At 41.9% G+C, this 22,561-nt stretch overlaps 1 protein-coding gene and 3 long non-coding RNA genes across 17 annotated transcripts in view; 2 read left to right on the top strand and 2 right to left on the bottom strand.

The window, feature by feature from the left end:
- Positions 1-7,474, bottom strand: part of LOC122406497 (uncharacterized) — a 71,867-nt gene extending 64,393 nt beyond the window's left edge. For 3 of the 7 annotated variants that reach the window (XR_006259985.1, XR_006259984.1, XR_006259987.1), the window contains exons 1-4: positions 7,342-7,473; positions 5,481-7,082; positions 4,598-4,874; positions 3,797-4,141 (exon numbers count right to left, since the gene is read on the bottom strand). This is a non-coding gene — a long non-coding RNA (uncharacterized lncRNA). Of the gene's footprint in view, positions 1-3,252; positions 3,346-3,796; positions 4,142-4,597; positions 4,875-5,480; positions 7,083-7,341 lie in introns of those variants that run through there. The other 4 variants (XR_006259986.1, XR_006259988.1, XR_006259982.1 and 1 more) reach the window with 4 other exon arrangements.
- LOC122406499 (uncharacterized) lies at positions 1,617-3,130 on the bottom strand. Its single transcript, XR_006259993.1, has 3 exons — positions 2,743-3,130; positions 2,319-2,662; positions 1,617-2,232 (listed from the first exon to the last, which is right to left on the bottom strand). It is a non-coding gene; the product is annotated as an uncharacterized lncRNA (long non-coding RNA).
- A 270-nt stretch (positions 7,475-7,744) lies between the features above and the next one.
- On the top strand, positions 7,745-15,077 carry LOC122406498 (uncharacterized). 4 transcript variants are annotated; one of them, XR_006259991.1, is made up of 4 exons: positions 7,745-8,204; positions 8,728-9,041; positions 12,199-12,502; positions 12,592-13,658. It is a non-coding gene; the product is annotated as an uncharacterized lncRNA (long non-coding RNA). The 4 variants fall into 4 exon arrangements; XR_006259990.1 differs by lacking the exon at positions 8,728-9,041 and adding an exon at positions 13,784-15,077 and having other exon boundaries at positions 7,749-8,204; positions 12,592-13,390; XR_006259992.1 differs by lacking the exon at positions 8,728-9,041 and having other exon boundaries at positions 7,750-8,204; positions 12,592-13,111; positions 13,205-13,658.
- A 1,101-nt stretch (positions 15,078-16,178) lies between these two features.
- kug (kugelei) overlaps positions 16,179-22,561 on the top strand; it is a 284,544-nt gene continuing 278,161 nt past the window's right edge. For 4 of the 5 annotated variants that reach the window (XM_043411965.1, XM_043411964.1, XM_043411963.1 and 1 more), the window contains exon 1: positions 16,180-16,365. The gene's annotated coding sequence lies outside the window, so the exon portion shown is untranslated. Of the gene's footprint in view, positions 16,366-22,561 lie in introns of all 5 variants that reach the window. The other variant, XM_043411966.1, reaches the window with a different exon arrangement.

Genomic DNA, 22,561 nt, shown 5'->3' with positions numbered 1-22,561 from the left:
ACATACTTTTCTATCGAAATATTTCTCGAAACGTTTCCAAACAATGCTTTGTTCAGCTAGAAAAATGATTGTTCGATTCATCCATCACACGAGAGGAAGGCAGCATATCTTCTGAAAACTTGGATTATAAATAAATTCAGCTTTAGGGATAAACTTTGTCTGATATTTTACGGTGATTTGGTGCTAGCGTTCGACTTTCGCTAAAGGTGTTATAATTTGTGACGAGGTCGATGAAGATATGGCGAATTTTACGAGAGAAGTACCAGGTCAAGCTCGACGATATTTAGAGACTACTGAAACTTTGGATTGAACAATTTATAACGTGCGTTTCCTCATCGAGGGAAGTGTGGGATGATATCGATTTATTGGATGCTCGAGTCAGTGAGAAGGATAGCCGAGGGACTGGAGCTTTTGTGCATTCGAGGGGCCAATGCTTGTATATTCATCTATATAAAACAGTATCGATGGGTCCGGAGAGGAAAACAGAGATATGGTCAAGTCGACAATGCCACAACGGTTTACGAGCTTATGTTATACCATAGGGGCAACGACATCTGATGGGAAAGGAAAGCCTCGTGCCTAATCATCGATGTACTGATCGTAATTTGGCAACTGGGCGTTTGCATGTATGTAGAAGAACGTTATACATGACCTTCGTGGATGTGTACGTGGTTTTACGATCGTAGTAGCGCGGGGATGAAATGGAAGCCCATAAATTCTATGCCTCGATCCATTACTCTGGTATTTTATTTGTCCACGAAACCTCCTCCGTACCCAGAAGCATCTGTGTCATTGTCTGTTAGAGAAATCGAAAAGTAACTGTGGAACTCCGTCCTTTCATCGCTTTCTTATTGTTGAAATGGGGAGGAAACATCGGTGAAGGATATTCAGCCACGGCCACCTGGCGTTTCGATACAACAATGTCGAAACGTCTTAGTCACACCAAATGAAAAACGAATTAATGTACACGAGAGGAAAACATACCCTGATCCCTCGTGAAAGTTATTCCTGGAATCCATTACGAAACTGTAATTTGCAGAACATAATAGTTATCATTTTTCAGTACATTTATTCGTCATGATAAAACATTTATTTCTGTGACGCGGGGGCTCAATTGAGAGAAAAGGTGATTTAGAAATTTTCTATGAGAATAAGTCGGATAAAATCGATAATGAGATAGGAAGTTAAAGGCACAAAAGGTCCTGAAAATCTACGGGCTTCAAGAAACGCAGGATGCTGAATGTAGGTAAATTGTTGAAGTTGCTTTCCAACGTTCAATCTTTTGCAAATTCGTCGTCACGGCCATAACACATTCAGAAGCGAGTACAAAGGCATCCGTGTCGAAAATTTTGGCCGAAATCCTTGAAGTTACAAGCGACATTTTTATTATGAGCTAAACGACAGAGAAAGAGTGGGAACCGCAGCAATGGAGAAATGGAGAGAGAAAGCTCAGCTCCACCCTCGGGCCACCGCTCGAATATATCGGGGAGGTGAAAAATCGTCGCGTCGACATGCACCAGATGCAAAATAAAAAATGGATGCGCGAGGAGAAAGAAAGTATACAATATTTTGCGACATGTCGACGGCGAGTCTCAAAGGGCATTTAAGACCGCTTAATTCGAGTGTCGGATAACGCTGCCGAAAACGTGCGAGGGTATTCGTGACAGAATTTTTGCGAGCTTGCCAAGAGGTGAGTCGAAGGCATGAGCGGGTAGCCGGGAACGACCGCCGGCTGAGTAACAGCAGCAAACACGGAGCGGCAACAAGGAACAGCAGCTGCGACGATAGGATGGTCCAGCCAAACGTGCGAGGGACACGTTGACAACCCTCTTACTAATGTCCGCAATTCCTTATATCACCGTGCCCCATTTGTAATACAAGACGCTTTCCGAGATCGCCTCCCGGCTACGACACTGAGAGCCAGCGATAATTTGTTTGAAATTTCCTCCGGAGATTAACTAAAGTGTGATGCGAACTGATTAATAAGAGTTGTTTGCCGAAATACGGACGTCAGCTCCAAGAGACCAATATACTCAAGTGCGATAAGAATTGCGTTCTGACAAGCGCAAAGTACCGCACAAAATTTTCCGGTAATGTCAATTAAATCTTCATGCTTGACGCGGTTCCGTTGGAACAAGAGAGTTCGCACTCGACTTCGCTGTCTCTTCCCTATTCGCTTGTCCAATTAGACTCATTTTTTCCTCACGGAAGTTACACTCGTCCCAGAACACCCTGCAATCATTTCAAAGTCACATTTCTCTCGAGAGGTTCGGGATCTATTCGAAAATATATGGAACAAAGAAAGTTAGCTTCGTTACACGATCGATTTAACCGCCTTCTGGTAAGTGTGTGTGCCTTGAGAACCCATAAGTTTTAAATTGCTAATCATAGATTTCCATATTCGGCCGTATGCCGACCGACTTTATCAACTTTCGGATAGAACCTTTGGAGCAGCGTTTGCCTCGCTGAGCCAAATATTTGGCCCCAGATTTTCTTGCCCCTCGACGGATTCGATTGAACCTCAAACAGGGGAGTGTCAGATCGAATAGCGATCGTCCCATCGCCCGCAAATTTTCTCAGCCTGCTAAGAACCCAGCGTCGCGTTCACAATTTTCTTTCCTGCAGCTCGTGTTTTCTGAGCCATTCAGAATGCCAGCTGTTTCTACACACAACATCAGATTATTAAGTACGTAGAGAAAAAAAAAACGTTTGGTGCAATGGAGAAACAGCGTACGAACGCACATAGAAGTGTGTACACGCGCGTAGAAGATGAGAAAACGAAGCTTTCATCTATTTCTCCCCTTCTCGAGTGCTTTCATCGCAGCGAATTGCTAACCGGCATAAGAGTCCGTTACCTATATTGGGGTTGTAGTGGAATTAGTTTTAGCTCTCGAGAGCAGTACGCTCTTTGTGAAATCGAGATTCCGCTTCTAATTCCTTCCCTCGGAAACACTCCGCCGAGGATTTATTCTCTTCCTCGATGCGAAATTTCGCCTGATCCCACTAATTCCGCTCTCTATCGTACAGAAGAATTTTCACAATTGCCAAATACTTCTATCAAGCGATGTATCGTTGTACAAAAAATAAAGCACTGTTCAACGAGCTCGTTAGAACGCTTCTACAACGACGAAAAAATCCATCGCTGCTTTTGAATTAATAACGAAATGAGGGCCCAATAATCCATTGTAACGTTAACTAACTTGGTTCGTTCACTAAAGCGATATGAATGCTGGGATAAATCGAGGTACTCACTTATCAGACTATTACACCCAAGGTTTTTAATGCACAAATTCTGCTGAATTTTCTCCACTAAAGTTAATGTTGTACTTCGCCATGTGCCTCACCCTATAAAATTTATCATACGGAAGAAAAAGCGTTAGAGAAAACGGATGAAATCGTCCGATCACGAAGGGCAAAATGTGGTAACAACGATAGCAGAGTCAATGGGATTTGAAAATTCAAAACTAATCCCATTCCTGGAACGATATGACTGATATGATCGAACCGTTTCGATTCCAAAAATACTCTTAACGCACCTGTTTATTTGCCGATTTCAGGAAATCATTGATGGGAACGTAAAAATGTAGTTTATAACCGAATTCAAATAAAAAATGGGACAGTTTTTAAGTTGAAAAAAAGTTCTTTAAAAGACGACGCAAAATCAGGGCGTGTGGGAATTCGAAGATATTTTTATCTAGAACAGAATGGACGTACGTTCGGTTTTCTATGTATTACTGATAGCGGGGAGTGAGCCGATGGAAAAAGGGAACAAGCGAGGAGACGGGAAAGTACTTACGGCACGGTCACCTCGGTTCAGCTAATCCGGTCGTCCAATGACCCGCTCTCCGTACAAAGGGTGAAGGAACATCATATCCCAGAGACCCGTCGAGGTCGCTTGTCCCAGGACGCTCGAGTGAACCCGCTGTTACCCGTGGGATATAGAAACGATATGAGGGTTTGCCAGTACTGTCATCGTCGTTCCACGCTCTCTCTTCCCGTTTCACTTTTCTACTCTTTCACGTGGATATTCCGAGGAAAACTATTCCTGATGGAATTCTCATAAAGTGGATGCGGCATACCCACCACAGGTCAGGATGATGCGAAAGGACTTTTATACATCCTTGAACTCATCTTACACCCACTGAAAAAAGAAGAAAATTTTTCGTCATCGGACCGAGACATGGTCAAGTAAAAATCATTATTTATTTACGTGCCAAAACAACCCTCAACTCGAGTTATTTAGACCAACGGTGTTCCAAACTTTGTACCGATCGTAGTGCTTCAAATTTATAGGGTATTTTCCTTCAAACAATTTTGATCATGTTGATCGATAGTTTGAAATTTTTGTTACAGCAAAAATGTGACCAATCTGAATAAAAAGCATTGATAAGATCAGAAAGTTTGATTGTTTGAGCAATTTATTAACGTACTATCGTCTATTAATGACGCAAGTGAATATTGAAAGTAATGAAAATATGAATGTAATTTGATATAATGATCGCTGAGCCGATGAGTATTTCGTACATGATCGAAACAACATTTTTCTGGATGTTCTATGTAACGACTGTGCTTCGCATGGTTTTGCATGTACACATACATAAAAAAGGTATATGCAGACGAGGGAAGTGCATACTATTACGTCCCACATTGAGGGACCGCGGTCCCGCGTGGGCAGCTCGAGCGTCAAATGGGAAACCATGGGCGCCAGGGTCTCTCCTGCTGCTGGATGCATTTGTACGCGAGAGTGCCTGGCCTGTTCCTCGATTACGGTAATCGTGTTGATTGCCCCGACGAACGAGTAACGGTGGGCGGGGAATTAATTTGATTTCTCGCGTGCGACGTACTACACAGTAAATTGTGATCACCATCGGTACCTACGGAGCGATACAAGAAATAAAAACAAAGAGATCCATTGAAAAACGGGGCCGACAGCATGAAATTCTTGAACGACTAAATGGAAATGAAGGTAGAAAAAACAAACGAACAAAATAAATAAATACTATTTACGGGGCAGTATTCCTCTGATTTTATTTGTCGGAATTCGTCACTATGTTGAGCCATAAAAATAGCGATTAATGGATGACTTTTTCATTTTTATGTAAATATTTTATTCGCATAAAAACACAAATGTTAAAAGCTAGTAAACGGTCAGGAACAAAAAATAAAACGTAAAAAATTTGAATCAAATTCCTCTGAATGAAGTCCATGAAAAGATTTATAAATTTGCATCAATGGATGTTGCTCATTTACTAATCGCTTCGATTCGATGTTTATTACGATTGTCAAAATTATATAAATCTGGAATTCGAGTGAGCATATAATCTTCCCAAAAACCAGATTTTCGTCCTCAGTGCAACGACTGAACAATGGCTCCGTGAAGCTTGTGTGTGTATGCGTGTGTATGGTTCTGAACGATGGACGATAAGAAATCAGAAGCTTATGGCAGTGATATGAAAAAAAAAAGATACAAACATACATACACAAATACGAAACAAAACCGGGTGTCGAGAGATCTCGACGCGAGGGAGAGAGGTCCTCGTGAGATATATCTCGTTGCGAGAGAACCAGCCTGGAAACGAGGATATATCGCGCCTTTTCGCTCGTGAACTCTCGAAAGAGACGGAGAAAGAACGAGAACCGCGCGTTTCGTCGACTTTCACCGGAGTCCCGATGATTCGCTTGGCGTATTACATCCCGGCAAGAAGATATCCTGCGCAGATTCAACCTGGTGGATTATTCGACGTGGTCTCTCAAGAAAGCTTCCCTCTTCTTCTCGCCCTCTCTTCCTTCCTATCTTTCTCCCTCTCTCTCGCTCTCTCATCGGGTAATGCTCTCATCACGCGAGCCCCACAGTGCAATTCAACATGGATGATTTATGGCGGTAATAATACTGGCTAAGGTCATGACATCAAAGCGATCCTGGCTTGGGTCGCGCGATCGAGAGGTCGCGATCAAAGATCGATACTTCGGACATCACACATAGTGTACCTGCGTGCTTATCTTACACATTACCAACCATATTCCCAATGTACTTAGGCTTGTGTACAGTAAAGCTCTCGTTTCATCTCGTCTAGATTACCTTGTTTGAGGAGGAACGAGAGAGCGAAAGAAAGATATTTGTTCGGTGCTGGCCAGGAGTCTTAACATCCAGGACTTTATTTCTTTCACAAGAAAATTCTGGTAAAATCCCAATTACATTAAATAGGGTATGAATATCATCGGATAGCAAATGAAAAAAATTGTCACCGGGAATCAAGCAATTTTTAAACTGTTTTGGCGCAAGCCTGAATCTCTGTCCTCGCTGATGTTTCTGTAATCAAGAGTAATATTACTTCGAACAATATTAATTTTAGGGCTGTTATAGTTTAGGATTTGGATATTGATTCAAGAAATCATCAATTCAGTCGATGAAGCAGAAACTCTAACGAATGAAAAATCTTATGGTTGCTACTTTTATCGTTTTTTACATCACATGAAAAAACTTGAGAAACAAAATAATGTCAAAGATGAATATTTATGTAGGAAAATATCATACGGCGTCATAACATTGAACTCGTAATCTTACTAACACAATAATTATGAAACATTATTTCCTCTGCTCCCAAATTCTATTCATAGTTGTCGTATAAATTCATTCAGTAAAGACGAGAGGACTTGTATGGAAGTTTCGTGAATGGAATAAGCTAGGTAATATCTAAAACTCTCTTTTGGTACTTCCCATAGGTTGCGGTGGTCACTGCATACCAGATTTCCCATCTCCCTTTCCCTCTCTCTCTCGTTTTTTGTTCACTTGAGCTAGTACTTTCTCGTGGAGTTTGCTCGCGGCTCTTTACCAGTTTGACGGCTTTTTGTGGGGCGACGACAAGGCGGCCCCCGCGTCCGCGATTCATTGTGTGCACACGCGAAGTGAACCTGTTGGCGCCGTCGACACTTCATCTCTCTCATTTCTCACTCCCTCACGCGTGCACATAGCACTTATAGAAGCTGGTTAGTTTTGTCGTCATCTGGGTTCCGTCCTTGCCTGTACAGACGACTCTGTCCGACCGGGACCCGGGACCGGACTATCAGACCATGTAAGCCAACTGTTGTGGGAGAGACATGCGTCTATAGTTTTAACTCGACCTAGTAGTTTGCTTAGCCGTACAAATTTCATGCGTTGCATGAGCTCCTCACCGACGGATTGCTCATGAAAATTCGAGTCGTGTATTTTGTACTTTTTGCATGAGGCAATACATAACATTTAGAAATGAGAATTCGAGGTTGTATTCACTTTATTAACTGCATGATACTTTTTTCTACATAGTTTAGTAAAGAGAATCGATATTGTGGCGTAACACTCACCGACCATAAACCCGAAACACTCCGCGATGTTTTTTTTCGATTGCGCGCAGCGACCGACTGACCGCAACGCAACGACCGCGTCGTTGTTCGTTGTTGGCGGGCGGTGGGGCGGTGGCCATCTTGAGCAGCGATACAAAGATCCGAAACAAGCCGCGAAGCGCAACACTAGCGACGCCAACAGTTGAAAATTCATACTAAACATCGAAATTTTATTGTCTTTGCTTTTATTAATTCTAAGTTATCTTGCGCGAGAATAAAATGGCAAGTAGACGAAAAAAATTGTAAGAAATCCGGGGAATCGAATGGAATTCCTCTTGTTATTAAATTTTATAAATGAATACGGGAAATTGACGAAACAAATATGTGCTTCACAGCGCATGCGTACATCGAACATTCCACACACACATTTGCACTTCATCGATTACGTTAAACGGTCAGGTAAAAAATAAATTTTCTACTTTAACGAGAACAGTTTCATTAGACTAAAAAACGTGTCGGTATTCGATTCGAATCAGCAGTATTGTAATATCTATGTCCGCTAAATCCTTTGCTTGAATCAACCGGTTTGTCTATATCGTTTTGGAAAAGTTGAGTTCGTAAAGAGAACATAAAAAACTGAAAAAACTGCGTTATCATTGGTCTTTGACTCGTAATATCTCGTGAATATTAGTTGCAAAATTATAACAGGTATAGCATGGTATTTCAAGAGTACGAAAAACTCGAGGCCCCTGTTTTATTGTTCGTGGTAAAGATAGTGTGATATGCGAATGTGAGTTCGAAGGCAGTCGGAATATATTTCTTCAGGCATAGGTGCGACCTCCATCGCGGTGGTTTTTACTTGGAAAACCAACGCTCACAAAGACGTACGTATAATAAAGAACCCAGTGATAAATTTGGTTACTCTCTGCTTTAGCGTCTTCTCATTCCGTTTAAGGATTTGTTAATTTTATGACCGACAAATCTGTCGCAACACTAAGATTCAATTGGAGACTCGTCATAAAAAATTTCTCTCCCTCTAATACCAATAACGATCTTAAATAACGTAATTTCATTTAAAAAAATCGAAGTGATCTCGCAATCTCCGAGGCGTTTCTACCCGGAAAAATGTGTCATCGCTGCCATTCGCCGATGAGTCTCTTAAATCGTGCATACTATTCTTCACGACCAATTCCCCCGACTTGTAGGTGTGACGATATTTACTATGACGAGACTTATTGCCTCATCCCGTCGGAATATTTTTTTAACGCCAAGTCTTGAAAATATAAAGTTCAAACGAAAATTCGAGCCACGCCAAACTATTTCTATACCCAGGACAGCTTTTCCCCCTTTTTCAAATCACTCTTCTCGCAGGTTTTCCTTGCTAATCAAACTCTCGACTCTTTAAAGGGAGAACGAGCCTCGAGAACAGAGACGCCCGATCGAACTTACGCTGATCACAGCGCACAGTTGGCCTCCCCGACTAACTCTCTCTTCAGTCCAATCACCAACGCCCGAACCCATTGCCAGACTATGCACAGCTACCACAGATAATCCCACGGATTATATGTATATACATACGCTCATAGAGAACATCGAAAGCCTGCACGGATCAGGGCCCTCTGTATTGACAACGTCGATTCGACCTTCCAATCCTCGGCTCGTTCAAGACTCGAAGACGCAGCAGGAGCTTTGATTATCAGAACTTGTCACATTAGCCGAAGGTGCAATGTTCTTCTCACCAGAAACGACGAATCATTGCTTACTTGATTATTAATTTTGGGCTAAATTCTGGTGCGTGAAACTGCGACTTGGCCATTGTGTTGGATTTGAGATTTCTCGAAAAACGAAGCAGCTGAAATGTCCAATATTTTCGTTGGCACACTTCGAATTGCCGACGCGAGTGTTTCCGTTTTCGACTCTCTTTTTTTGTGTGTGTGTGTGTTTTTTTTTATTTCAAGAATCTTTCTGCGAGTCTTTTTTTCATGGTGATGTGATCGATTCAATTTCTTGGAATTTTGAGTGCTTCGACTCCTGCCGCTCGAAAGACCGAACGACGATGCGCTTTACCAAGATAAATTATTTTACAAGTGAGCAAGCAATGTGGGATTAAAGTTTTTAATAATTTCTAGTAACCTTTCGGTTACATCGAACCTCATTCTTTTCCATTTTACCTTCTCGAGCTTTGCCAGAGTTTAGACTCCGAACTTTATTGCTGCAGTCGTATCATTGGCTTTCGAACACTTTCGGTCCGAGTTCACTCGTCGTTAATTCCTGCATTCTTTGTTTTTTACTTCCCAAACCGACGATAGGGGCCAATATTTCGTTTGAGAGTCGTGTCGAAGGAGAAAATTTGTTGCTGCAATTTCACGATACGTTTAATAAGGCAACTCTTGTACTTCATGCTAGTCAAATGAGTGCTAAATTTTCAATACGCTTTTAGACCAAGTTTAACGTATCGATTAAATGTATTACAGCATATCTTATTAAGATGTAAAAATATTAAAAACGCTAGTTTTGCAAAAGCATCAACTGATAAATGCAAATTTCCACGATGACACATTTTCCCTGGTATTTGTCAATCTGCGTTTTTTCACCGATTTTATTGCAACAAGTCTCATTTTGTTCGTCAATATAATTGTTTTTTTAACTTGATCTTTTCACTGTTGCAGCTAATTGTTCGTTACGTGAAAAAACTTTTTCGTTCAGAATTTCTCTCAGGAATGAGTTCAAAGGAAAATCTACGTGGTGAATAATTCGCAGAGGATCGGTTGAGGAACTAAATGAGACTTGGTGGAATAAAATCGGTTAAAAAATAGAGATGATTCTTTGAAAAATAGCTGTGAAAATGATGACGCTGAAGTTTCCAACGTTGGAGTCCAACGAAATGATCGAAAAAAACTCTCCAATTATTCCAGTAATTCTCCTATTTTGTTCCCTGCCAAATTTGCGATTCGTAGTTTTGCAAGCTGCACCAACGATTCGTGAAATAAAAAATTGGTGAATTAAAAACGTTTTTTTCGTTCATTTCGTTGAACTCCAACGTTGGAAACTTCAGCGTCGTTGAAAATGTGTCATCATGGAAATTTGCATCTATCAGTTGATAGTTTTGCAGAACTATCATTTTAAATATTTTTTCACGTTAATTAAATACGATTTAATACATATCTACTAACAATAAGTTTAATCACGGTACGTTGAACTTGGTCTAAAAGCGTTTTGAAAATTTAGCACTCATTTGACTAGCATGCAGTAGAGGAGTTACCTTAAGAATTTTTCTACTTTTGAGGAGAATTTGATAGAAAATTGAGTCAGAGTAGAATCGTTTAGGGTTTTGAAGAGCTCGAGTCAACGTGGACTCGGGACTTGATCTCCGCGTCTCTTTTCTGTTGCAAAGAGCAAAGTACAAGTCCGTTCATCCTTCAGGTTCGCTATTCCCTATTCGCTGCTTGTCTCCTCGCAATTCTTGTTCGGGGCCAACCCTTTTTCTGTATAAAAGTCCGGGCGAGAGCGAGAAGGAAGTGCTCCGCGCTCGCATGCCTTCTGGCCATAACCCTTCTCCTCCTCGTTCACCTTTCTTCCTCATTCCCGTCTCCTGTCTTTTATTCTTTTCGCATTTCTTCGTTTTTTGGCTCCGCGCAGTTCCTTATCCCCCTCCGATTCTCGTTTCACATCGCTCCTCCACTTTTTTCTTCGACCGGCGCGTTTCGCTCACGTTTTTATCCGTATGTTTTTTTCTTCGTCCCTTGCTCCGGCAAAGCTCCGGATAAACGGCTTGCTCCGAAGATTTACGCGCAAACCCTTCCGGCTATTCAGAAGTGGCGTTAAGATCTCTTCGCTCGCGAATCTTTTTCCTTTCTTAAAGACGAAATTATGCTTCTGAAGTAATCGCTCCGAGATCTCTCTCTCTCTCTCTCGCGCCCCGATCCTCACTGCGTTTTCATTGCGTTCACCTCGACAATGAGCTTCCAACTGACCCCTTTCACTGCAGCAAACATTTGACTCGATGAAAGAGAAGAGTCGCGTTGGCCCATTCAATTTCTTCATTTGCACTCACAGCTTTTCACTCATTTCAATACTTCCTTCTTTGTCCCCGTGAAATTGGAAGTTTCAACGGAAACGTGGAAGCAGCGAGGTTCGAAGTGACGGCGGTACCATTTTTTTCTCCGATGATTTCGTAATGTAGGTAAAGTTCGAACAACTTATTCGAACAATGTCTGATCTGGTCCGGAGCCCGCGCCGGGATAGTGCGCGAGTGAAATTCTTCGGGAAATCGCACCTTGATATCCGATTGAACGGGTGAGAATTCGACGTAAACTTCTCGACGTTGAGGATCGCTCCTCGTACTATCGAGGTTGCGCGAATGCTGACACACCGTGGCTCTCGGTGAAACAAGCCGAAAGTGGCGTTAGTTCTGAACTTTCGAGGGAAGCACTCGAGCGTGGTGATCGAAGATCTCGATTCACGAAGCTTCACATCTCGTCTATACGCCTGCGGAGTGTGTTCCACGCTCGATTTCACGTAGTTTGGAGACGACGAGACTCGGATTCAACTGCCCTTTCTGACTGCAGTCGCTTGCTCCCCCTCTTTCTCTCCTTCGTGTACTCACACATTCGCGCGCACAAATACCGTGAGCGAAATTCGAGTTTCAAGGCAAACCCTTGAGCCCCTTTCGCGGAGTTTCTCAAAGGCGAATCTTGGAGAAATTTTGTCCATTCGCTCGGAGAACAGTCGCTCAATCTTCGACGAGTTCACTCGTACAGCCCGCTGCTTTTTTCATTGACTTGCTTTTTTTTCCATGCACGTGTTTACTGCTTCATACGCGAACGACCGAGGTAAGAAAATTACAGCTGATTCATCTGCTATTTTTTCGACTTGCAGGAGGAAAAATACGGCGATGGAACGACGAGACCTCTCAATCATCTCATGCATAGGAGCATCCGTGATACACGACTCCGGCATAAACGCGAAGCGAAGTTTGTCTTACGAGTCAACGAAAACAGCTCGGCTAACAGACGCAAGGACCGTGGGGCAAGGACGTAAATAGAGCATGCTGCCTGTCAAGTGGATTCGTCTTTAACTCCAGCTCTGGATTTATCATTCGTAATTCCACTCCGAAGCTCTTCAATAGTTCGGAAACTTGACTACATTCGGGAAACGCGTTATTATTTAAATGGAGTAAGAGGTCAGTGGAAATTTTATTCATGGCGGAATCGAGATTGTCGAATTTTTTAACCGCTGACAAAGCGTTAAATATTTATTTATGAATTTCAGCATTCGTTATATAAATGGCTCGTAATCAAGAGACGTGAATATGCAAATGTGTGGGCTTTACACGATCTGAAATCGTCTCACGGACGAACCGCTTGAATAAAAATTCTGCATGAATATTCTTAAAGTGCTGAGCACTGTTAATGGACCAACTCATGAAAAGATGAAAATCATCCAAAAAAGATAATGATTAATATAAAAGAATCAAGTAATTTCAAACTGTGGCAGTACGTTATCAGGTTTTGTCAAATGAATTTCATAAAATGGAAATGATTGGATGATAAATTCGGTTAAATATCCGAGAGCAATCAAATGATTTTTTGACAAAATGTGTAGACGACTGAATAAAATGAAAATTGATTGCACTATTTAATGATTGTTAGACACGAAGACGCGAGTTACAAATGTCAGGATGAATGAGGCAGGAGCATGAGAAAAAAGGAAGATGAGGAGAAAGAGTAACGGAGATATATTTATGCGAATGGTATACGCTAATGGCCACATGCTCGTAATTGTACCAACGGTGAGGGCTCTTCAGCATTTACCTTTTATATCTGGCATCACGAGAGTTAAGAGCTTGTAGGTGACTCTTGCTTCCTCCAACATTTTTTGCCAGTAAATCAACGAGACAAAAACTCGTAGTAGTTCTCGTTCTCGAGGATTTCTATACGGAGATCATATAAACAGCAGGGTTTGTTATCGTCTCTGGTGCACTTTGCGAATGTTCGACGTCAGCAAACTCACAAAATCGATCATGGGCCCTAAATGGATGCGAACTCACGGATCGTAAAATAATACAGAGGTGAGAATGGAGTTAATACCTTACAGTGCTTTATACTGCAGTACGAGCTAATATAAGAGACGTATGAAGCCCCGTGATAAATGGGCATACTGCTCTTAACAAATCGGGCTTTCATTTTCAATGTCCAACATGGAATTCTGCTCCTTTCGTTACTTTAACGGAGGCTCAATCCAAAGGAGGTTTAAGTGTTTATCATTAATTTGAATTTGGCTGTCAACGCAACAGTCTTACGGTAGAGGAATGGAAGTTTGTCAACGATATTTATGCGAAGGAATAAAAATTATTGTAAATGAAAAATTTTTAAATTTCGAATAATTTAATCTTTATTCGAGACCAAAAATATTCGTTTTATCAATAATTCAACATTTTGCTTTTGTTAATAATTGACAAAAGGGGGCACACGGGAATTCGAAAAATCTGATACCCTGCAAGTGCTTCATTATACAGCCTCGACGATATACGAGCAGACTAAAAAAGTGACAGATGGCGAGGGTCGCAGCGCAGGTCATTTCATGGTGGAACGCGGTGTATGTTCCCTACCCAGCACGTATGTATAATATAGTTATTGGATAGAGGCGAAAGAAGACGTTAACGTTTGTGTCGAATTAACCGCGATAATCGCGCGTTCAACACATGTCGAATGTGCGATAAATGGCGAACCACGAACATAGAAAAGAAGTCGCTAGGAGGCGAGCCAGCTTTTAATGTGGAAACTTCTACTTTTATTGTCACATCAATTTCTTTTTATTTCGAGTTACTCCTGATGAATCTTACATATTTCTTTGAGGTTTGCACTCGTGCATTAGCCATCACACATCTTTAGAGCTCTGGCACAAGCTTGGAGTCAAGAAAGCTGCTGCCATCATTGACCTCATTTTATAGAGCACCAAATTTCCTACAAAAAAGTTACCAAACACTTTTTTGTTTGTTTTGTTAAGCTTTTTTTCAATTTGAAAGAATTTCTCGTTCGATTTTCGGGATCGAGTCTTACTCGATCCCGATACTCGAGACAGTAAATTTGTCATACAAGAACTTTCCTTTCAGAAAATTCTTAATGCAAGTTTCCTTTTTATTCAACTGTTTTTACACAGTATTCAGGACGAAATGACCCAGCTTTATTAATGGCTTATTAAACTAAAGTCAGATCGGAAAAATGTGGAGTAAATATTTCGTATTGACGTTCGAATATCGCACTTTATAGTAGTCTCGTTCAACGTGGGACAAGCCAATAGCTGTGTCTATATATGTGGAGTGATTATACGGGAATATAAGACGAGGACAAAGATCTTTTTCCCGCCTACTGGGAGACCAAGCCTCGAAGGGATATGCGATTTCACGGGTATTGAAGCACAATGGAGACCGTCGGAAACAATGAATAATAGAAAACATGCAAAGAGGGCGCACTATATAGCTCTGCGACCGCTAAACTCTGCAATTGGGACGTATTACAAAACAATCTGTTCAACACTGAGAAACGAAATATTGAAAAAAAAAGATAGATAAAAAGGAAAGCAATTGAAATATTGCCTTTCTGTACAGCCATCGAAAATACATTGCCTCACTTGAAAGATTCCATCGTGAAAATACGCAAATATTTCTATTAAAATCCTCAAGATCATCGGCCACAGCGATTAACAGGATTTTTAGTAATAACTGCGCGCGTCCAAGAGGTGCCCATGATTGAGCAGATTGCTCAATCATTTATTGCTTTCATTAGGATTTTAAAAAAATGTGATTTTTTTCAAAAATTTTTCGCGGCCGGATCCAGCGAAGCGACTACGACAATTGGAAATTTTTTCTTTCGACATGCTCGCTACCAGATGCCCCTCCTCAATTTATGTGTAACAAGTGTGCGTATCGACGTTGATACGAAATCGAAGCTTTGGTTCGACGAAGAAAAATTGAGAGCGAGAGAGGAAGAAATAAGAGAGCGAGAATGTTACCCGTGACAAGGGGTCAATGGGCCAAGATCCAAGGAGAGTACAGAAGAAAAAAAGGTAAAAGAGGAAAAAGGAGAGGGACGAAGTGAGCGTAGAATATGTTACGATGTGCAGGAACTCTTGAGGGTTTGCTGGCCTGTCAGTGTGAGAGGTCGTGGATCGCGTAGCGAACATCGAAGTCACTGCTGCGAAGAGGGAGAGAGCGAGCGCGAGAAATAGAAGAGAGTGGGGGGCAAGAAATCGTCGTCGCGTTGGCGAGCGGCAGAGCGGTGGGGGGAGAGAGAGGGAGCACCGGTAGGCTCACGATGCTCGCCAGCAGCGCGGCTCGTCAGTGTCGGCTTGCCGCTCGGTCGCGACGGGTCTTCTGAGTAATGGGTAGCAATTTTTTCCACGTGGAATGCTAAAATAAATCGCGATCGCTAAAAAAACTCGTCGTTCGTGTGTTGTGAATTGTGTGTGTTATTTTTTCTACATCGATGTAACAATAATCGACGTTTTACACTCGATTTTACTTTTCGAAATAGGTTTTTTCGAACGTCACGTGTTGGCTTAATTTATGGAATAAAAAAAACAAACGAAAATGTAATTCGAAACTACAATATCCGTCGAGTCGGAGCTTTGTATTTTGGGAGTGAAATGATGCGAGGATTTTGGAGAGTAAAATTCTACCCGTGAACGCATTTCTTCGTATACACTTTTTCATAATTCATTTTTTTCTTCATTATTCTTTAAGTGCGCGCTATGTTTTCCAGTGTTTTTAAATACACGCGGATTTTCAAAGGCAAATGCTCCTTCAAAAGTGAACAGTGATTATCCACGTTATTTTAACCCGCCCCCCCCCCCCTCCCCCTCCGTTTCCCCCGTCGTAGTTTATGCATGTACTCGTGTGAAGTTTCTTTTTACGATTTATTCGTGCAAAATAGTTGAATAAGTACAAGCCGCTTGGTGCAATTGCGGTAATAATTGATCGTCGTTTGCGATTTGAAACTTTGGATTACACGAACGTGGGAGCTCTTGAGAACGCCAGCGTTTGAGGTTAGTGAACTTTTACAGCGTAGCGTTCACTAATAGTTTGCAATTTGCACAGCCGTTACCGTCATTTTTGTGCATGAGCATTGACTATTCTGTTAGTGAAATGACCCATCGTCCTTTTACCTTTGCGTTCGTAATTTTCAGTAGTCAACAAAACACTTTGCATATTCACGTTTTTAACCGGTCTATCGATGCTCATTTTTCTTCGGCAGATATGCATTGGTGAAAATAATCGTTATTCGTCCCTGTGCAGAATCAGTGAAGAAAGTATAGAAAACACGCGAAATGACAGGCCCGTGCGTGTTCTAAAGTACCCGCGCCCACTCTACGCGGATAAATATTGTGAGTCACTTTTCAAGTAATCGTCGATAAGTGAATCTCAAGAAAAATTAACTAAAGATTAAGAACGTTGTTTTCGGAGTAATGAATTATACTGATCTTTACTTCGGCGTTCCATATTCCTTTTCGGTTCGTGTAACCGTGAGGAAAGACCGTGAACAAAACTCGTTTTCGTTCGGAGCTGCTCTCAGGGTCTCTTGGTTTTCTCCTGCTCTTCGAGTCTATCGTTCTTTCTTCTTCGCTCTTTCTCGCACTCTCGCTCCTTCGCTCTTCATACCATTCTTGTCCCGTCCGTTAGGAGAATACTCGAATAAGGTTGAAAAAATCCTCAGACAATTAAAAAAATGTCGTTTTTGTTCTCCGATTCTTTTATTATTCCAAATGATCGTTTTAGTACTGACCATTGTCTAATCGGAAAAAAATATCGCTGTAAATAGTTGAGCTTTCAAATAATTTCTGATCCTTTCCAACAGCGTTAAATTAACCCTCGTGGAAAATGTTTTTTTATTGTTGCTCTTTGGCATTTATTAGCCAATTTATCTTACGCGGAGTCGGATTTTAATCCACAAAAGCAAAAGAACGCGATGCTGGTAAAAAAAGAATTTCTTCGCGTCCCAGCCATGCAAAATGTCAACGCTACGGAATTTCTCGAGTTACTTTTTTGACGTTCGGAACATAAAATCTCTTGATACTGTGTTGACTCGCCGGATTCTCCGTAGATTATCAGCTTCCATGCTTTAAAGAAGGAATGACATTCACTTTCGAGTTTTTTTTTGCAATGGTTGCCTATCGAAACACGTTTTAACTCGTTCGTGATAAAGTTCCTGATAATCTGTTATTCGTACGAACGAATGACCAACGAGCGTTCTTTCGCATTGGGAATTCGATCGTTAAAAAAACTTTCATTATTTTATTCCCTCCTTTCCCCCCCCAAAAAAAACACGTCGAAAAATTGGTTCGTATTTGGTTACACGTGTTTGGTTATAAAATTCGCGGGTTTTGTGAATTCCTTGCCAATCCATTCGACGAAATTACATTTTACCAGAAAAATAAGAATGAATCAAATTTCATTTGGTCAAATATTTCGAAGTTTATGGACCAAATTCATTGAAAAATTTCAACGAAACCTCAATTTTGCGTCCCACTGCAAGAACGCGAATTGCCATATTCCGAATTCACAGCTTCTAGAAAGAAAATATAACCATCGGTGCCCTCGATAAAATTCGACGAATTGTTAGGCTCAAACGATCGAAACATCTGGAGCTTGACCAAAATTTGTTCGAATTGATTTCTTACTGAATTCGAAAATACGGACAAAAGGGGGCAGGATGCGCGTGCCTGTTTATTTTCGTTTCGTTCTCGCATCGTTCGTAAATACAGGCATTTCATATTCTTTGTCTATCATGTAAATCCAAGAATTTTCAAACGAGAACGTGGCGTAGAGGAACGGAGAGTACAGATGTGTGGGACACGAGCACGGTGTATACGCGCAGGAGCGTCAAGTTTGTTTTCGTTAGCGTCGTTCCTCCCTCCGTTTCCATATATCTGTATATCCTTTCGGGTGGCTCATTGAAAGCGAGCTATTCGTGATTGTGTGTACGGTTTTATTCTCTTTTTTCCTCTCTGCCTCTCCCGCGGTCTCTCTCGTCGTATATGTTAAATAAACCTGCAGGTCACGAAACTTTTTTCTTCCTTTCCACGCTTCTATTCGCATACCAAGAGAGAATTTTAATTCGTTCGTTCACCCAGCTCGAAAATTCTTCAGAAATCATTCATTTCGACGGGCACATCAATAGTTACGCATGTGTCCAGTTCGCTCGTGGATAATGAGCGCGGTTTTCATGCGGGCGCTTACGGGCAGAGTCCAGTGATCTTCGCTCTTTTCTCTCCAATCCCGATCGACGGTGACTATGCGTATTTGGATATTCCTCGATAGCTCCGTGCACGAATATACGAAAAGACCTGAAACGAATGAGAATTACGATTTCATGTGAAATTCCCCGTTTGAGAGAAGACGAAAATGTGAAACGACAAAGATTTTTCGACTCTTTCGATCTTTGGGCATTTGTGACGTGAGTTCGGGTGCGTATATACGACGACGCGGTTCGCCCGGAGACACTTGATGTTACGAACAATTTTTTCAGGCGCAGCTCCTCCTCCCAAGTACAGACTTTCGAGTCTCTTTCTACATATTTCTATTATGCGTTCGTATTTTTCAAATTTTTCTTTTTCTCCATTGTATCTTTCGTAATAAAATTGGAAAAAAAAACTATTGAAAAACGATTCTTGGCTGGATTGCTTACATGTCCGTATACGTTGAATGTTTGGCTCATTGTTCGACGTCCCCGCGTTTTTTTCACGCGCGTCTCGGACGGACGCAACTTTGCTCTCTTCCTCTCGTGCCCCTCGAGTTTACATTCTTATAGACAGTCCCGGTGAAACGGGAGGTTTAAAGAGCCGAGGAACCGGCTGTTTTTTCGTCTCTTATTCTCTCGTTTTTTGTGACTCCCTCATGCGTGTGCGTCGAGAATATGGAGGAAAAAGGGCCACCCAGAAAAAGGTATGAAAAATGTGGAAAAGAGTAGTGCGCGAAGCAGTGGAACAGGCGAGAGAAAAAACGAAATGGCGGAGGGGGGTGAGTCTCGTTCTAATTCTTCGTTAAGTTGAATAGAGGCCCGGTATTTCCCTACGGAGATTCGCGTGTGTCCAGTCCCTGCGAGGGTGCTTCACGCTGTTCGAAACAATATTTGAGCTCGACTCTTTCTCTCTCGACTTTTCGATAAATCGCGCAGTATAAATTTGCGCTCGCGCCCGCGTATCGCATGATTCAATGTATTTTGAATATTAGTCTGATAAATATTGCAAACTAAATGAATGTCTGCTCGTTGTTTTTTTTTCTTTTTTCTTGATTTTTTCTGTGTTTAATTCGCGACGGAACATTTTTGCGGATTTATAAATCGGACGCGCGAGACTGCGATAAATCCGGGGGGACAATCCGCCGTTCTCGGATAAATTCGGACATGTAGAAATTTCGTTTTTTTCCCCTCCCCCCGAGACTCAGTGAACTCTCACTCGTTTGCGTACGCGAGTGCGGTGTGTGTTCGGTCTCTCGCACAGTCGAGCCACCGGAAACGTTAATTTCGATGGCCCGGAATAATTTCCCAACCGGCTACCGCGAATTCACTCGGTGTGTACACACACCGCATTATCTATTTGGATAACGAGTTACAGAAAATACTTAACAACGCACAGCATTTTTCATGGTTTGCTTTTGAAGGAAAAACAATTACGAGGCTAAAGACGCGTCGGGTTGACATTCTCGTGACTGTGCATTCAAGTAATTGGCTCCGCGATGATTACGATTCTGTGGCAATTGCTGAGCTTTCGAGTGCTTTAATTCCGTAAACCGCTGACCCTGTGAATATATATATTAAAAAAACTTATTCGCTCTACGCGCGACTATTGACTTGTCAGGTATTATTTTCTTCTTTCCCGTCCACAAGTGCTTCCCGATAATGGATCCGAAGATCAGAAACACTTTTTTCACAATGGGACAGAAGTTTGCTGATTCAATGAAATCTTTGTTGGCTCAACAAATCTCGGCGCATCAAATGGAATTCGTCAACTCGAATAAATAATTGGATGATTCAAACGCTCGATTTTTTACTCTCTCACCCACAGTTTCGCTGCGACGGAAAATCACTGAATAAACGAAATCGAATCGAAAAATTTACCGGATCTCAACTTTTTTTAGCTCATCTGAGGATTTTGTTCAATCAGCTTATTTATTTTCGGATGTTTCTCGACAGCAGGTGCGTAAAACGAACTCGTATTTCTTGAACTACGATTATATTCTGTCGTAAATTTGAAATATTCTTCATGGGCATCGGAGCTTATAATTACGTTGATGAGTGATTTATTCAGTGGCATTTCTGGTGGTCTAACTACGAACTTTGGTGCAGCGGTAGAAGATTGACTTTTGTCGAATAGTTGGTGCATGATGACCGAGCGGGCAAGTTCTCTTCGTCGTTAATTACAGCTTAGGTCATTACGTACGCAAAGGCGACAGGTGGCCACGTACGAGCGCCTTTCTACAGTGCAATTCTCTCTGGTCTGGTACGCTTTAGTTGAATAAAAAACGAAGGTAAAACTCCTCAAAGCAATGCCACTGAATGGAGGCTCTTGGAAGTTTGAAAGATTGTTTGGGGGAGGTGCGAGCTTATTAACGACTGCAGTTTTGGGTTGCAAAAATTCTTCAATTACTCTCTTAAATCCCGACTCGTGTTGCGAATCGGTCGATGTTGCGAAAGCCTTAAAAATTTTGCTCACTTTCATCGACGCCTTTGTAATTCCTCGTAAATTTCATATTTCTCGATTCTTTTAACGAAATTGTTCATGGGCGCGATCCTGTTGAGCGATATTTCAGTGAAAGCTCATCATCAAATCCGAGAGATTGAAAGTCCGAAATAAAATCTCTGCCTACGTGTTCGCTGAGTCTCCTCGATTCAATAGCGCACCACTTTGTATTTCGAGCGTCAAACGATACCACAAATTCCACAGACGGTTATGCACGTTTATAACATATTATGCTTGAATTTGTACCAAGCTTGATTGCACATCGAAAACACGAGCGACCTAAGCAGCTCGTATTAATGCAGACGAATGTGATTATGTGCTTATACAGAGTGTTCCAGCATATAACCTTTCATTTTAAATCTGTGCTGCGCGAGTCTCCGGAGTCCTCAGCGTTCGTACCGAGTGCCGAATGGAGATGTCCGATGGGATTTTTCGTTCCGTTGTAATATCATTAAAATTGATATTGTTTTTAAAGACGAATGATTCCTTCGAGTAACGCAGCGTGCGGCGCGGGTGCAAAAATGCCAGGGCGCGCGAACAGTTTTGAGTACGCGACACCCTGTGTAAGTACACGAGCATACACACATTATTGTGTGTGAGGTGAGCGATAAGTCGAGGCTGCCTGAGATCTGCAGCGTTGCAAGTAGAGCATGAAAAAACGAGCTCGGTCTGCCGCCCCCGGTCCTTCTTTCTCTTTATCTCGCTCTCGCTCCTTTATTCCTTCCTCTCGACGACACGTGCGAGTACATAATTCAGCGACATAGTCGCCCGGTAGAATTTCATTTACGTTGACTCTCCGCAAAAGGAGGAAAGGATAAGAAGAAAAAATTTGTGGCAAATTATAACGCACCGTCGCGCGCTCGTGTGCCAAAACGAGCTTCCCACGCAGGCGGAACGCACTGATCCCGATCGTGGGGTACATGCGCTATTGTGTAAGCTTGTCCCTGCGTTCGTGTGCGTGTCCGTGTGTGTATCTTGACCCAGGATAAAGGTGCTTTTGGCCTTGCTTGTTAATTTACAAGGGTTCGAAGTTTAACCAGCGACAACAACCTGCTTCTCGATCGTCGCACACATAAATATACTCACGGCATCCACCATCACGATTATTTTCTCTCTCGTACGCCAAACAGGTACGAAAGAGATTGACGAAGAGGGGGCATGGGAGGAGGAGAAAGGAGAGCTCACGTACATCTCGTAACAGTTTCGATTTAGTCACGTTTCATAATTTCTATAACGTGTCCGATTCAATATTCGAGTTTTGCCTTTTTTTCTTTATCTTTGTTTTTTATTTTGCAGAGATGCGAAGCGCCTCCTTTCGTTTGCTCGCCGATACGCAGTCGTTAGAGCGGATTTTTCTGAGCGTGTATATGTGACTTTAAAAAGGTTCGATGTCATCACTTGAATAAACGCTCCGCACATACATTTTTACTCGCCCCCTTTTTTCCTTTTCTTTTCTCGTTCATTAATGCATGCGCATTTTTTGCTTCTCACTATTCTGTACCTG

Source organism: Venturia canescens, chromosome 2 (assembly GCF_019457755.1).
Source record: "Venturia canescens isolate UGA chromosome 2, ASM1945775v1, whole genome shotgun sequence".
NCBI classification, from domain to species: Eukaryota; Metazoa; Arthropoda; class Insecta; order Hymenoptera; family Ichneumonidae; genus Venturia; species Venturia canescens.
The sequence above is the reverse complement of the archived record's forward strand: the minus strand, read 5'-3'. Positions and strand labels throughout refer to the sequence as shown.